Source organism: Pipistrellus hanaki (genome assembly GCF_964339955.1).
Source record: "Pipistrellus hanaki genome assembly, chromosome: 13".
NCBI classification, from domain to species: domain Eukaryota; kingdom Metazoa; phylum Chordata; class Mammalia; order Chiroptera; family Vespertilionidae; genus Pipistrellus; species Pipistrellus hanaki.
Window position 1 is genome coordinate 54,738,589 of NC_140515.1, and position 15,826 is coordinate 54,754,414.

Here is a 15,826-nt window from a genome sequence, read left to right on the forward strand (position 1 = left end):
CCTCTCCTGACAGCCCCCAGCTTTGCCTCTCCTGCCTGCATGCCCGTGTTCCCAGGGATGGCTTCCGCTCAGCTGTGTTCATGTGTCATTTAAGCTCTGGCAAGCTAAAAGTTCAAGTCCCCACTGATATGGACAATAAAGCCCCCAGGCCAGAGTTTTTGCCAAAGGGGAGAACGCTTCCATAGGTATTGTGACCGGAAGCTGGCACAGACAAGCCCGGGAATTTTCGACGTGGATTGCTGCACTTAAGGCACAGAAAAGAGCTTCTAGACTGCCTTCCCTGCACTCCAGACCAGGTCAGGCTCCCTATCATTTGTATGCTGCCCTGTATTTCAAAACACTGCACACATAATTAAGCGAAGAATTAACTGTGACTGTAGAACCCTACTTCTCCCTGAAGCAATAAACCTCAGAAGCACAGGGTTAAGGTGTTTTGCTCTTTGGCCTCCCCAGCACCTGGCACAATGCCTGACACATAGTTGTTTTGAGGGAGAGCTGACTCGCCGTCTCATGCAGTGCTCTGTTCTGGCACATAGTGGTCCTTAACACATCCCCTATCCTGCAAAAGACAGTGCCCCTCTCCTCCCAGGGCCACCGAACAAATTTGAGACTAACACCTAATAGTACCCCTAGCTTGGGAAGAGAGCATCTTGGTGAAGGTGACCCTGTTTCTATCCATGAGGTCATTGTGGAGTGGCAGGAATGATCTGGAATCTAGAAGAGAGACCTACATTCTGTTACTCGAAGCCAAAAGCCTTGATAACTATTGTCACCAGAGTTATGTCTGAATATCGCCCATAACAAGAGGCCTAGCAGTGGGGATTCCAGGATTGATGCAATGATTCAAGAATGCCAATTAAAAACAAACACACACACACACACACACACACACACAGGCTTTACCTTTCCACTCCCCACCCTTATGACCTCAGGGTCACATGAGGGCTGCTGGTGTTCAAGCCATCACCTCCACATTCCAGGAAGAAGGAAGGGAGGCCGTAGGATTCCCTTCTATTATCAGGAGACATCACTTTTCCAGAAACTTCCACCTCCACCCAGCAGACTTCCACTTGCATCTCACTGGCTAGACCTCCACCCTCATAGTTAGCAAAGCTAGAAAGGTGAGGATTCAACCATAGAGAGTGGAAAGCTGAAGTAGTGAGAGAGGAGTGGGGCAGTTATAGCTGTAGAATTAGCCAGGGCATATGCCAAAACTATGTAAGTTGTTTAATGTAACTGTTGTTTTTGTGTGTGTGGGTTTTCTTACTACAAAAACAATAAATCTACATTGTTCCTTTAGAAGATAAGGATTTAAAAATCTCTAATCCCTTCACAGGTGTTACCCCTGTTAATTCCTGGTTTATTATCTTTCCAGATCTTTGTATTGTTAGCATGAATGAAACCACATGATAGGTTGCTGTGTAATTAGCCTTTCACTTGATATGGTAAAAAGAAAATCATTCGAAATCATTAAATTTTCTTTACAGAATCACATTTGATGTGTGTGCGTGTTTCACTGAATAAGATTCCATGATTTGTTGATTGTTTATTTGTGTTGGATGTTTTGATGTTTATTAAAATAGTATGTGAGAACTCAACACTATTGATTCCTCTTAGCTAAGCCTTTGGCCCATCTGTTTCCCCCTCGGAATGTATCATAAGGAGATAATCTTGGATATGCACATTCTTTAGAGCTTTGTAAATATCCTACCAAACTGTCTTCCCAGATGGACGATGCCCATGTTCAATCCTTCCAGCAGGTACCAGCGCCCATTCCCAAAAAGAATTTTTCACCAATGCTTAATAAAAGATAGGCTAGGGGATAGGAATGGTGCCAACCCAGCCCCTTATTTCCCAGATGAGGAGACAGAAGCCCTGGCTGGGCCCCTCAACACTGTGTCATGCCACCTCCTGGAGCACCAATAGGGTAGAGAGAAACCCCAGGAAGAAGGAAAGTGTGGGGGCCTCAGAAGGCAGGAACGGTATCAGGGGTTCCCAAGAAGCAAGGGCCCAATCCCAAGAGACCTTGGGGCATGGGTGTGGGCAGTTCCAAGTGTGGGAGTCACCCTAGGCAGACAGATTTGCTTCTGACTCAGCACTGTACTGCCACTCAAACTGTGGGACCCTACACTTCTCAATGTTCTGTCTCTAGTGAAATGAAGAAATATAGCTCAGATCCAAGTTCTCTAACCAACCATTCATGCCTGTTATGAACTGAATTGTGTCCCCCTCTAAAATTCATTATGTTGAAGTCTTAATCTCTATTGCCTTGGAATGTGAATATATTCAGAGACAGTACCTTGAAGGAGGCAACTGTGTTAAATGAGGTCATGCAGTGGGATGGGGAGGCCTAAGCTGATAAAGTACACAAAGGAAAGACCAGGTGAGGATACTGCAAGGAAGCAGCCATCTATCAGCCAGCTAAGACCTCAGAAGAAATGAAACCTGCTATCACCTTGATCTCGGACTTTCAGCCTCCAGAACTAAAAGAACATAAATTTCTGTGCATTTTAGTATGGCAGCATGAGTTGGCCAATGTGATGCCCTCGCAGCTATGGGGGCCACTGCTGCTTCTGCATCTTGAGCCACAAGCATCCAGTACTCTCAACAGGAGGCAGGTCATTTCCACAAGCCTTGAATACTTAAGTGGCAGATGCCGTAGACACCCATCACTCGGGCCACCTCTGGCTGCCCGCAGCCCTGATAGACAGTTCCCTGCATGCTGACTGCATCACCTCTCAGCTCTGCACCTGATGCTCTTCCTGCTGCTCAGCATGTATCCACATCTGCCCAGAAGTGCAGGGAAGCCAGTACACGTGGGGCTGCCTTCCACCATGGAAGAATGGAAGTCAAAACTGTTCTAACCTGTGCAGTTCCTCAGATAGTCCTCTGCAGATTTGAGCCTCCCTTGCCCATGATGACCAGCTCCCTGATGCCCCTTTACTGGCTCATACTCCCCCTCGCACTGACTCCTCTACCCCAACTTCTGCTTCCTGAGATCTCCTCTCAAATAAACTACTTGTCCCAGCATCTGCCTTTGAAGGCATGGGGCAGGGAAAGATGGGGGGAGAGCTGTGCTCTGAACCCAAGACCAACAAATTCAGGGGCTGATGCATATACACTACCCAGACAGAGAATGTGCTCTGGGGACAGGAAACAGCCACTAAAGCTGCAGAGCCCAAGGCCTTATCATAGGGGTAATAGCCACTGTCACAGAACATCGAAGCAGGAGCAGTCCAACCAGACAGATCCGTGTTCAAACCCCAGTTCTGCCACTCACTAGCAGGGCAATCTCAGTGGATAAAGACCTTGGTAGGTCTCCACCAACTGTGGGAATGGAAATAACACCAACCTCACAGGAATGGAGAGAGGCTTAAGCAAGATGCCCACAGTGTGTACTCTGTAGAAGGCAGCCACCCTGTCTGTGGGAAATCTGGTGGAGCTCTGCTGCTCAGCTCTCCTTGAGAAAGAACTTGATGTTTAGCGGCAAGGAGTGCAGCCAGCTGACAGTCTCCAGCACAGCTTTCTCAGCTGGGCCTCAGCTTTATAGAGCAGAGGCCACGTGCTTTGCAGGAAGCCCCCAGCTCAGGAGCTCCCCCACTGGACCAGCTAAAACCTCCTCACACCCATGTGGCCAGCCAGGTGCTCCTGCCCGGTCCTGCCTCCTCCCCTTTTTACTGTTCACAGGCATCCCAACCTTCCACTTTACCCAAAATAGACCTCTTTCACTCCCACTTCCCTCTCACTTGGGTCCCCTGAAACCATGATGCTAAGACACCCTTTTCCTTTCTCCTATTTCTGAGTAGACCTACTGCAGGAAATGGCAGCCCCAGAGAGAGGTTTCTATTGGGCTGCATTTGAGAATCTCTAGGCTTTTAGTCCCAGTGGGATCCCTCCAAAGGAATCAGGATCAGTCAGGGCTTTTCCATTGCAAGCAACAGAAATGGACTAGTTTATTTAGAGGAAAATGAGTTAGACCTTATTGGCATGCTGTGGCATACTCAGAGCATTTCAGGAAAAGCTGAAGAACCGGGCTCCTAAAGGACAGGGACCCAAAAGCTCCCAACTTCCCGGAATTAATGAGCTCTTTTGTTTTTGTTTTGTTTTGTTCAGGACACCACTGTTAATATCAGTAACTCTAAATTGTAGTCCTGTAACATCCCACTCAGGGTTCAAATTCCAGGAGCAATGTGTCAGATGGGTCCAGCAGGTGGTGGGGCACTTTGGGAAGCAACTCTTCTTCCATTGTTAGACAGAACCATCAGTCTGCATCCAAAGCAAGACCCATTAGAAGTGCATGGATCTGCCAGATGGAAAAATGTCCAATGCCCACTTTGCCCCAGTCTCTGCCAAGCGCTCAAAACAATGTATCTCCAATGCATTTCTGCCTGTCTGCTCCTTCCTAAGGAGCCACCCATTCCTTCCCCAAGTGCGCAATTTGAGTTGCTTGGGATCAATATCATTGTGCCTAATCTTAATATTTCTCATCTCCCAAAGTATCAGATACTGAGTCAAGGACATACTCAGAATCACTTGTTTGGCAGGTAGTAAACTTCCTCCTTTCTCTCCTCCCCTCCCTCATTTAACCCTGCCTGCACTCTCCACTGTGATGGAGAACAATGGGCCCTAATAGTACCAATTTCATCACCAGGCTTTGAAATGTTGGCAACCTTTCAACATCTTTAAAGGCTATTTCTCATTCCTTTAACTTCTCAAATTAAGCTCCTTATTCCAACTCTAAAGCACTTCTGATAGTTGGGGAAATTCATTAACATGCCGAAGGCTGACAGCTCAACCAGGAGGCCCTCAGCAGGTGATGTGGTACCCTGCCCATATCCTCTAGGTAGGCATTCACCTTCAAATGCTGAAGACTGCTGCCTGCCAACACCTGTGACTCTGCCTATGGCCTTTTGTGGGGTTGTTTGTTTTCTGATGATGCACAAGCTGGGAGTGTAGGGAGTGAATGCCCCTGGGAGGAGCCCTCACCTAAAGACAGAGGATAATTTGCTAGATAAACCCACCAGCTTCCTTGCCCCTTGGAGGGATAGCATGGTCTCCCAGAGCTCCCCATCGCCCCCCTCCTGCCCATCTACAGCAGTGAAAACACCTTAGCTGGCTGCCTTCCCTTCCCGCCTCACTTCCCTACTCTACTGGTGTTTCTTGGATCACTCCAAAATAAATTACTTGCACATAAGTCCGTGACTCAGTAAGTAGACTCTAAGACAAAGCCCATCTTGAGTCAGGTAAAGTTTCTCTCCAGAAAGACTTCGAGAACAGCATCACCCTCTACAGCGGGAAGGAGGCGCCAGGCAGAACCCCCTGGCTAGCTGGGAACACCTGTGCCAGCTCCCTGCCCGCTTCCTTAAAGGATGGAGGAGCCCCGCCCAGTGCACAGAGCTTCAGGTTCTGCCCTGGGTGCCTGGGGGGTGCCAGGAGGCTGCTGCTGGGAATCGAAGGGATGCAGATGCCAACAGCCTTTCACTGCCTATAGACACATTTCACACTGACAGGCTACCGGGGGTGTAGGCCTATTTTTATTTAAAATACCAGTTGCCATAGTAACATCCACATGACCCAATACTTATTCTAAGTCACAAAGAAAATACCCTTGGGAAGGGAGAGAGAGAAGCCCGGGAGTGTGCAGTGCAACCCTGGGATCAAGCAGCAAGGGCAGTGCCTGGGAAACAAGGCACACCTACCCTGTGCCTGAGCTCCTGCTGAGTCTCACAGGGATTTCACTTTGCAGTCAATAAAGATGTCTAAAGGCCTGTGGAGAGGGCTGTGATTTCTGCCCCATGTGGCCTTGTGAGCTTAGCTGTTCCTGGAAGCCAGAAGATTCCCCTGAAGTGACTAAGATGGGTGCTAAGAGCTTGGTCCCAGGCACAGGCTGGTGAGCCGGCAGGAGGACCTGCTCCCAGTCCTGCTCAGCTTTCCAGAGCATGCTGAGGATGCAGGGAGGTCATGGGGTCCTGGCACAGGCCTCAGCCCTCCAGCAGAGGAACTGGGCACAGGGAGGGCTTGGCCAGACCAATCCACCTGGAGAGCACCCTCTCCCCATCCCCTCCACCCCCGGGAGCAGCAAAAATAACCAAGGGAGCTGGCTTTTAAGAAGCAGAGGGAGCGCACATTCTATAGCGGCCTCCACCTTGCAAGCCCTCCCCAGCCCTGGGACCGATCTCAGTCTGTGCATAGCTTTACCAGTTTCCTTACTTCCCCATCAGCATAAAGCCCAGGGCTGATAATGTTGACATCTAAGGTCCTCAGATCACCTGAGTGTCCCCACAAGACCTATGGGGGACTTGGACAGAGGTCATGTGGCTGTGCTAGTTCAGCATAATTAGTAATTAATTAGTAATGGTTAACATTACTGGGGACTATAGACCACCCTTGAGGACTCCAACTGGACAAATCACACCACCCCTTTCCTCTCCCCCAGGTATTTTAACAACAATAATTATAACAGCAGCTCACATTATTCAACACAATATATGTGGGCACCTGAGTCATTTGATCCTCACAATATCCCACAGGGGTCCGTGTCATGGTTGGTCTACAAATGAGATTGCAGTTTCCCCATCACTGAGGGTAGGTGACCTGCACAAACAGCAGGCATGCCATGGAACTGTGACCTGTACCCAGACCTGTTCAGCCCCTGAATGTGTGCTCTTAGACATCATACTATGAAAGTGATCAGCTGGAACTGCCTTGCCCAGGAGGATAGTGACAAAAGAACAGAGGGAGATGTCTATGGAAACAGGGAGGGCCATCTCTGGCTTTGTGGGTGACGATAGAGCTGGAGGGTAGTAAGGGCTGGCTGCTTGTCTGTTAGTCTCAGATCTTTGCCTGCTCTTGTTATTGTCTCTTCATCCCACCCCATGGCCTGGTTTCACAACTATAATGACCACTCCTGACTATCAACGTTTTGAGCCCTGGAGAAGAGAGGAATGAAGGTATAGTTGAGAATGTGCTACTATATATTTTTTTTAATATTTTATCCTCACCTGTTTTGTAATTTATTTTAGAGAAAGTGGAAAGGAGGGAGAGAAGGGGAGGAGGAGAGACAGATAGACAGACAGACAGACATTGATTGGCTGCCTCCAGTAAAGGTCCTGATTGGAGACCAAAACCATAACCTAGGTATGTGCCCTGACTGGGAATCACACCCGAAACCTTTTGGTGTACTGGACAATGCTCCAACTGAGTCACCCAGCCAGGATCATGCTACTATATTTTGAGTCAGCCAAGATATCTGTCCTGCTTAGACCAACAGATCTGAGTTCTTTGATTTGGGGAGTTCCTTAATCTGTTTTCCCATCTAAATGGAAGTGATGTACCAGGTGCTGTCAGAGTCTCACTCATAGCCACTTGGCATCCTCAGGAGGTTTTACAAAGGGACAGTTTTACAAAGGCCATAGCTTCCTCTGGCCACAGCCAGCAAGCTCAACAGCATGTGTCGGGAAGGTCACAAGTGCCCAAGAGTTAACACTCCAAAACCATCCTCAACCATTGAGGTTGGAAATTGGGGGAGAGATACTCCAGCATCCTTGCCCCAAGGTGAGATGATTCTGAGGAGTACTCCACAAGTTCTTTCAAAGGGCCCCCCATCTGCTGGAGCCTAGGTGCATACAATATAACCTGCAAAGCCATACACCTGTTTTTGTTTTCCTCAAATCTCTGTATCACTTTCCTTCAACATCACCATGCTTCTTGGGATCACCTCCCAAGTCAGCCACCTGGGTCTTTGTCTCAGGGACTGCTTTGGAGAGAATCCAACTCAAGACACCACCTCGTATGGTGTGGGGAAGATTGCAAGAGGATGCACGGCAAGCTCTTGGCACAGTGAACACTTTAATGACATTCAATCTCTCCTGTCATAGAGAATACATAGTTGAGGGTGGAGTGGGGCTTGACTATGGGATTATTCTACATTTTGGGGCTCTGTATTCCCTGAGCTGGGAAGCTTCTAATATGGTATTTAATTTGGCCATGGATGATCATCCACTAAGTTCCTGATGTTCAAAGGACCATTGAGAGGGACTACTTTCTAGATCAAATTACCCTGTAGCCCACAAGAAAGATGGTGAGGAGCAGGTAAAGCCACAGACAAAATCATGTGGTCAGTGCCCTCCTTCCCTCACCTATCAGGTTCATGGTGCCTTCCTGCTGCCCAAAAAGCGAGCCACCCCCGCACCAAAGAGCCTCCAGACTCGATAAATCCCACTTATCCCAGCTACCCAAATTAAACAGAATTGTACTAAGGTGTGACTGATGTTTCCTACCTCAGTAGGGACCTGAAATTGAGAACCAGAGGGAGCATGCACCTTGACTATCTGGGGGAATAACTTGAAGCAAGTCATCCCTTCCCACTCACACTTCCACCAGGCTTAATGTTTCTTTTAAATATCCTGTTTCAGCCGAAACTTTCATATATGTTTTGAATTCTGCTCCATAATGTATTAATGTGTCCCTATCTTAGAAAAATAGAACTGGGCCACATGCCCACCAACACATTCAATGTGAGTCACATTTCCTGACCTCCAATATGAACCTCCTGATTTTGTTTAACCTGTTGGTTTCTGTGTCCTCTAATCCTACAGTCTGCTTTGTGCACTTTTCGAAAAGAAAAAAAGAAATCAGGAGCCATGTGACAGAATATCTGAATTAGAAAATTAAAGAGAGACTTGCCTCCTCCACCCACAGTCCCCTCTACTATTTTGAGCAGAAACTCACACATTAGTATAGATGAGAGTCATGGGGAGGTTTTACAGGCAGCTCCTCAGTTCCAGTCCAAAAGGCTGATTTTAGGCTTTGAGATTCTCTTTCAAGCTGGGATGCCAGTCATTCTATATAAAGGTCATCTCTGGATTCTCACTTGGTTCCTTTAAATGGATGTTTCTATAATATATAAGTATGCCCAGAACACCCCTGTGTCCACTGCTGCCCTAATCTCCCAGAGATACTGGAGCGGATCAGAGAAAGCTGCTGCTTTGCCTGTCAATAGCTAGGACAGCTTGAAATCTGATGCTTTACAAAGAATTCTGTACCTTGAGGATTAAAAGCCCACAAATGAACCAGGTTGTTCATTTCTATTCCATTCTATTGCATGAATGTGATTTTTTATAATTCATGATTATTTATAGCTATTCCAGGACTCTAAACTAGGTATAATCCACACACCCCAAAGACAACATGTATTACATCAAATAATAAGAGAAGAAACACACAGGCTGCCACCTGCAGGTGTATGGCATGGACCGGGCAGGTAGGTGTTATGCAAATAGAATTCTTTGGGGATTTCCTGACATCTGAAAGGGACCCATCTCTACCTCAGTCCAATATCTGTGGTTATTTCTGCTCAGAACCATTCCACCGACACACTCCCCAGGCTTCTTGTTTCATACATAATCGCCCCCATTTGGATCAAGATTTGGAAAAATTAAGGATACCAACATCAAAATAGCTAATGATAAAATAAAATTTTCCTTAAGATTTACTGGACAGACAGATATATAGTGATGCAGTCATCACCTTTCAGCCTGAGCCAGCCCAGCACCATCATTGAGAGGCCACTCTACCAGCTCCCAACAGCAATCTATGCAAAATCTTGCTCCTTCACACTGGATCACAGGAAAGACTAGCCTCCTGTTCTGGCCACTTGTCTTAGACTATGTTGCAGATTTAACCAACAGGAAGGAACGGGCCTAGAGACAGGAAGCCCTGAAATTCCAGTTAAAGAGAAATATCTAATATGTTCCCATCCAAATCTGTCAAAGATATTGAGGGATCCATAGACCTACACACAGACATGGAGGATAACCTCTTTGAGCCTACTTGGTTCCAGCCCATTTTCAGGAAGGAGTCATGTCTATCATTAGGTTTGAGCACATCATTCTACCTCTCCATCACATCTCCATTAGTGTCAAGTCAGATGGGTGTCCAGGAAAACCACATGTTTCCACCAGCTCCCTTCCCCTACCATTGCTGTTCCAAGCCCTATCTCTTCCTTCCTGCCAGGGTCCTGCCCTACCTGGAGAGGTAGCATGGCTTTGCTGGAGGAAGTTCTGGTTCTGTGTAGCGTTCAAAAAAAACCTCCCTTTGACTACTAAACTCCTTCAGAGTAGAGCTTGGATGAGTTATACCTTATTTTGAGTTCTGTTAGAAGCAGATCCTGGATAAGAATTTGAGTGCAAGAAATTTTACCTGGGAAGTGACCCTATGAAACACTGTTAGATGAATGGGAAAGTGGAACAGGGAAGAGTTCCTTATTCAGCTAGTTATTTCTGGGGGCCACTGGAGCTCAATGCCACCCACAGGGATACTCTGGGAGCTAAGGGAGAACACCTCAAAGAACTGGAGTATTTGTTAATCCATGTTTATTTCCAGGAGCTGTTAATTCCTTGGAGCTTTAGGCCTACTTGTGATTATTAAACAAAAAAAACAAAAAAAGTATTCTGTTGCCAAAATAAGCCCTCAGGCAACAACATTCAGATACATGGAAGTCTGATGGCAAGGTGGTAAGGATAAGGAATGTGCACTTCCACAGGGACTACAGATTCTTGGCCTAATAGAATTTTCTGCCTTTGTTCTGTCTTATCAAAGACCACTTCTAACAGTAGTGAGACTAAGGGGAGGGAAGGAATGAAAGGAGTGAAGGGGAGAAAAATCCACTCTCATCACTGTATTTCTATTGTAGCAAATCTCAAGATAAAAATTTAGGAAGATTCTAAGATGAAGGAAGGGGAAGAGTGATTTCCAAGGGAAGACAACTGATATGAAAACACTGTAATATAATTTCAAAATAGGGCTAGAGTGTAATACTTGTATAAAATACAAATATAGAAAGAAAAGTTTAGGGAGATCTCGCTGTTTGCCATACATAGAAAACAGAGCAGTGATCTCCAAGTTGATGAGCCTTATGCAATAGGCTGTTAGGACAGGCAGCAGATCCTGAGAAGTTTGGTGATCACCAAAGAGCAGCAGCATGGGTTTCACAAGGTCAGAAACACTGTCAGCATGAGCAAGGCCAACAGGCTAAATACATACTATGTGACTAGAGGCCTGGGGAAGTGGATGAGAGCCACCTTGTGATTTAAAAAGACGAGGCACCAATAATGAACTCACTCTCAAAAAGTTAAACTAGCCGAAACCGGTTTGGCTCAATGGATAGAGCGTCGGCTTGGGGACAGAAAGGTCCCAGGTTCGATTCCGGTCAAGGGCATGTACCTTGGTTGTGGGCATATCTCCATTGGGGGGTGTGCAAGAGACAGCTGATCAATGACTCTCTCTCATCGAGTTTCTAACTCTCTATCTCTCTCCCTTCCTCTCTGTACAATATCAATAAAATATATTTTTTTAAAAAGTTAAACTAAAAATACAATCCCATTTACCATTTCAACAACAAAAATTAGATACCTTGGAATAAACTTAACCATGAAGGTAAAAGACTTATATTTGGAAAACTACAGGACATTTAAAAAAAGGAAATGGAGGAAAATGCAAACAAATAGAAGAATATACCATGTGCATGGATTGGAAACATTAACATCATTAAAATGTCCATACTACCCAAAGCAATCTATAGATTCAACTCAATTCCTATTAAAATACTAACGACATATTTTGCAGAACTGCACTGTGGTTTGAAGCTTCCTCATCTTTATTTTATCCTTCACATGAGTTTCCCCTTAAAAACCTCTTGCTCACCTAATGCTGCATTAGCTTCTGCCTCTAGAGGCACCTGAAATTACACAAAGCTTCTTGTAAGAGACAATCTGTTGGCTGGAGCTGTCCGCACTGTGGTGCTGAAATAATCAGAAACAGGCCAAGGATATGTAATACACGAACAAAATATATCTGTCTTTTCCCTCTCTGATTAGGTAACCATTAAATGTGTAGCAGATACCCTTGGGTCTCCTTAGCCAGGTGAAGTAGATGGTTCTTTCAAAGGACTTATTTACGTGGGGAGGGGAGGGAAGGGATGAGGAGATTGCCACAACGCCACACATTAGTTTGCATGGGTGCTGTACCTAGAAACATGAATGCTGCTATAATAAAATCTGCAAAGTCAACTCAGTTGTTTGCAACTCCAGAGCCAGGAGCAGCACCCATGGCTTCTACCCCTCCGGCTCCCCAGCCTCCTGCAAAGCCTGACAGGAACCCAATGGCAAAGCCTGACAGGAACCCAAATGGCAAGATTAACTAATAATATAGCTCCACACTTTCAGCCTTCACAGTGCATACTGCAAAGTGAGCATGGGATAATATGAATGAGGCAAAGGACCCACAGGCGATTCCTGGGATGGAGGACAGATGGCACTGTCTCATATGGGGTAAGGTGTCTTGGCCTGTGGAGGTGGTGACACAGAGAGAATACTAAGCTTGGATTTTGTCAACAAGGTGTAAGTCCCACACAAGTCAGAGACTTGAATTAGGAATTGTGGGCTATAAATATAGGTAGTAATAACAGTTCCTAGCATACTGCAACTGCTTAATACATACAACTATTATTGTTTTCTACTGAGATGAAGATAAATGTCGTGAAAGAAGAACACACTCCCTAAAACTGGTCAAGGCCACTGATTAAATTTCCTTTTGGCAAACTTTACCCTAACTTAAATTTGCACAAGGAAATTTTAAGAGTATAAAATAAATTTTGTAGATTTATTTTGTTAGATTATCATAAGTATTACAAATTATATATTTTGACATAGTAAAAACTAAACATTGTCACAGCACAGGTATGCCAGGATTCCTGAGGTTGTGAGGAGCAAAGGAGGTCCATGGTAGTTTGAGGGGCTTGCCCCAGGCTTCCAATCCTTTGTGTTTATTGACAAACTCCTGTTGCATATGGAGTTCTCAACTTCCTAAAACTCACCTCCTGAAGAAGTTCTTAGAACTTCCTACCAATTTTTAGACATCTTGATTTCTTGCTTAGTGAGCCTACCAATTAAATACCTGCATTATTGTTTCTTTCCCCCCCCCTTTTTTTTTAAAGCATGTCTTCTTCTATTCAAGTCAAAAGGGTAGAACTCTGCCTGAAATCATACCCCAGGGAGAAGCAAATCAGGATGAAGACGTGTCAAAGAGAAAAGGAAAGTTCGCAAGAGCCCACCCACATCACAAGCAGGGAGGAGAACAAACATTTGGGGATCAGGCTTTCTACATGCCTCACTGCACTGTCTTCAGTCCTTTCTGGAATCATTTGGGAAATGGATGAATGGACACAGAGATTGTCCCATCACAGGATCATAGTCTCTGGTCCCCAACCCCCAAATTCAAACAGCTCTGAAAACCAAAAGATTTATTTGTAACTCACAGCCTTCGTGCTACTTGGTGTGAATATTCACGGATTTGGCTGCAGATATACTAATGTGTTTGATTAAGGGATACTTCCTCAAGATTCACTGGAGTTGCTAAATAATATATTTATGCTAATTTACTTTCCTTAAAAAATCCTGTATTTACAAATACATCAAGAATTTTGGATAAGGGATTACACTGCATGAAATCCCAAAAGGTAGGTGTTATTTTCATTTTAAGAATAACAAAATGGCCAGGACCGGTTTGGCTCAATGGATAGAGCATTGGCTTGGGGACTGAAGGGTCCTGGGTTCGATTCCGGTCAAGGGCATGTACCTTGGTTGCGGGCATATCCCCAGTAGGGGGTGTGCAAGAGGCAGCTGATCGATGACTCTCTCTCATCGATGTTTCTAACTCTCTATCTCTCTCCCTTCCTCTCTGTATAAAATCAATAAAATATATATTTTAAAAAAAAGAATAACAAAATAACTCCTAACTAGTTTGGCTTAGTGGATAGAGTGTTGGCCTGCGGACTCAAGGGTCCCAGATTTAATTCTGATCAAGGGCATATACCTTGGTTGCGGGCACATACTCAGTAGGGAGTGTGTAGGAGGCAAATAATGGATGTTCCTCTCTTTTTAATGTTTCTAACTCTCTCTATCCCTCTCCCTTTCTCTCTGTAAAAAAATTAATAAAATATATTTTTAAAAGAATAACAAAACGAATTTAGAGACATTAAGTAGCTTGCCTGAAGTCACATAATGAGCAGCAAAACAATAAACATTTTGATGGAACGAATATATTGATGTGATTTCCAATGGACAAGACTTCACCTGGCAGTCAGGGAGCTGGGAATACCTGAAGGTAGACTGAAAATTACAAAGACAGGCTTTGCCATTGGAAAAATGTAATACTGTTAAATTTCAGACCAGTATTTCTGTGTCCATCCATCCATTTTCCACAAAAGCCTCTCATCTCCAATTTCAAGGAAACTGTGACTTTAAGGAGCTACATTTCTTCCCATCCCTTGAAAGCAGAAAAATTTGATAAAGGAGTTGCCTGGCAAAAAAATAAATAAATAACCCCACTAAACTGAAATCAAAACAAATCATTTTTTACATACTAATCAGGCTTCTGATTGAAACTGCTAGCTGCTTTGAGAGAGGAATATTAAAAGTAAGGCGCTGCTAATTTAAGCACAACCAATTTTAAAAGATGTATCTAGAAACAGCCACCCGCTTCATTTGATGGAAAATGCCTGCATTGGGAGCCCCAATGTCATGATATTTGCTTCACCCTTATGAGTAAAGAATGAAGTCAGCCATTCCCTGCAATCCGTGGGGCTCTAGTTTTCATGAATTCATCCCAGTTTATTTTTTCCAAGTAAGCAAAAGGGCCCCAGAGGGGAAAACCCTGATCTGGGTCCAGAACAACTATCTAGGAGCTGCCACAAAGCGTGGGCCCCATTCTCATGATGCTGGAAGGACACCCCTTCCAAGAAGGCAGTGCCAGAAAAGCAGCTGCTGGGCTCACTGGTAACCTCACCTGTAACAAGCATTGTTCCCGCAGCAGAGTTCCTCCCAGGTCCCCTCTCATCCCTTTGGCTGGCTCTGTGTGCCCCTCCTGGAGCTCCTCAACCCTTGTAAGCATAGCATAGCTCTCTTGGAAAGATTGTGCTGGGTTACAATTGCAGCTTGCCTGCAGACACTGGGAGTTTGTCCCCTGGGGCAATCCTGAGTCAGGGCAAAAGCATTGAAGCTCAGCTCCCTTGCCTCCAATCCCAACATAATTTGTCCCCACCCACCCCCCAGCACCTGTATGGAATCAGGTCAAAGCTGTGACTTTGCCTGAAATTACCTTTTTCTGAGCTCTCTTTCTTATTTATCAACTCTCTCCCCCACTCCCTTACTGATTTATCCTGGGAACTCATCCTTTTTAAAAAATCACTTCTGTGTTATCACATCTAAGACCATCATACCCAAGGTTTTGAGATCTCGGTATAGAAGATATAAGTTATACTTTAGGGTGAAGAGTGAATCTAAGGTAAATCTTCTAGACTTCTAGAAAGGACCTACTTACTTGAAGATCAACTATTTCACATCTTATCTCATTATCTGCCACCTGGGTCTGCATAGGAATGAGGCAAAAGAAAATAAGCTAGAACCAAAGAATATGGCCCAATCAGATACTCATCTTTCCTCTCCCCAGAGCTATGGATAACACACAAAAATGCCCATGGGAGAGGCTAGTAGCTATCCCAAGGTCTATTCTCCCTTCTCCCTTCCAACCATGGAGCCCCAGTTATAAACAGGACACGTCTACCCAGCCAATCTCCAACTCCAGCCAGATGTGGCCATGTAGCTAACTTGCAGCCAATGGGGTGTGAACATCAGTGATTTGTACAACTTCTGAGGCATGCCTCCCTTTCCCCATTGCCTGTGTGGACATGCTGGGAAGCCATCACAGACCTCAAGGCCACACCTGAGGAGTGGAGGAAAAACAGTAGAAGGATCCTAGTTCCCAGCAT